Source organism: Scyliorhinus canicula, chromosome 3 (genome assembly GCF_902713615.1).
Source record: "Scyliorhinus canicula chromosome 3, sScyCan1.1, whole genome shotgun sequence".
Lineage (NCBI taxonomy): Eukaryota > Metazoa > Chordata > Chondrichthyes > Carcharhiniformes > Scyliorhinidae > Scyliorhinus > Scyliorhinus canicula.
The window spans coordinates 272058053-272060110 of NC_052148.1; positions in this window are offsets into that span (position 1 = coordinate 272058053).

Consider the following 2058-nt stretch of genomic DNA (forward strand, 5'->3'; position numbering starts at 1 on the left):
CCATATACATCCCCCCCATATACACCCCCCCTTGTACACCCCCCCTTGTACACCCCCCCTTGTACACCCCCCCTTGTACACCCCCCCCCCTTGTACACCCCCCCCCTTGTACACCCCCCCCCTTTACACCCCCCCCCTTGTACACCCCCCCCCTTGTACACCCCCCCCCTTGTACACCCCCCCCCCCCTTGTACACCCCCCCCCCTTGTACACCCCCCCCCCTTGTACACCCCCCCCCCTTGTACACCCCCCCCCCTTGTACACCCCCCCCCCTTGTACACCCCCCCCCCCCCTTGTACACCCCCCCCCCCCCTTGTACACCCCCCCCCCCCCTGTACACCCCCCCCCCCTGTACACCCCCCCCCCCTTGTACACCCCCCCACTGTACACCCCCCCACTGTACACCCCCCCCCCCCCTTGTACACCCCCCCCCCCCTTGTACACCCCCCCCCCCTTGTACACCCCCCCCCCCCCTTGTACACCCCCCCCCCCTTGTACACCCCCCCCCCCCTTGTACACCCCCCCCCCTTGTACACCCCCCCCCCTTGTACACCCCCCCCTTGTAACACCCCCCCCTTGTACACCCCCCCCCCCCTTGTACACCCCCCCCCCCCTTGTACACCCCCCCCCCCTTGTACACCCCCCCCCCCCTTGTACACCCCCCCCCCCTTGTACACCCCCCCCCCTTGTACACCCCCCCCCTTGTACACCCCCCCCCTTGTACACCCCCCCCCGTACACCCCCCCCGACACCCCCCCCCTTGTACACCCCCCCTTGTACACCCCCCCCCTTGTACACCCCCCCCCCTTGTACACCCCCCCCCCTTGTACCCCCCCCCCTTGTACACCCCCCCCCCTTGTACACCCCCCCCCCCTTGTACACCCCCCCCCCTTGTACACCCCCCCCCCTTGTACACCCCCCCCCCTTGTACACCCCCCCCCTTGTACCCCCCCCCCTTGTACCCCCCCCCCCCCCTTGTACCCCCCCCCCCCTTGTACCCCCCCCCCCCTTGTACACCCCCCCCCTTGTACACCCCCCCCCCTTGTACACCCCCCCCTTTACACCCCCCCCCCTTAGTACAACCCCCCCCCCCTTGTACACCCCCCCCCCTTAGTACACCCCCCCCCCCCTTGTATACACCCCCCCCCCTTAGTACACCCCCCCCCCTTATACACCCCCCCCCCTTATTACACCCCCCCCCCTTGTACACCCCCCCCCCTTAGTACACCCCCCCCCCTTGTACACCCCCCCCCTTAGTACACACCCCCCCCCCTTAGTACACCCCCCCCCCTTATACACCCCCCCCCCTTAGTACACCCCCCCCCTTAGTACAACCCCCCCCCCTGATACACCCCCCCCCCCTTGTACACCCCCCCCCCTTGTACACCCCCCCCCCTTGTACACCCCCCCCCTTGTACAACCCCCCCCCCTTGTACACCCCCCCCTTGTACCCCCCCCCTTGTACACCCCCCCCCCCTTGTACACCCCCCCCCCTTGTACACCCCCCCCCCCCTTGTACACCCCCCCCCCTTGTTACACCCCCCCCCCTTGTACACCCCCCCCCCCCTTGTACACCCCCCCCCCCCTTGTACACCCCCCCCCCCCCCCCCTTGTACACCCCCCCCCCCTTGTACACCCCCCCCCCCTCCTTGTACACCCCCCCCCCCCCCCCTTGTACACCCCCCCCCCCTTGTACACCCCCCCCCCTTGTACACCCCCCCCCCTTGTACACCCCCCCCCCTTGTACACCCCCCCCCCCCTTGTACACCCCCCCCCCCCTTGTACACCCCCCCCCCCCTTGTACACCCCCCCCCCCTGTACACCCCCCCCCCCCCTGTACACCCCCCCCCCCCTTGTACACCCCCCCCCCCCCTTGTACACCCCCCCCCCCCTTGTACACCCCCCCCCCCCTTGTACACCCCCCCCCCCCCTTGTACACCCCCCCCCCCCCCCCCCCCCCCCCCTTGTACCCCCCCCCCCTTGTCCCCCCCCCCCTTGTACCCCCCCCCCCTTGTACCCCCCCCCCTTGTACGCCCCCCCCCTTGTACGCCCCCCCCC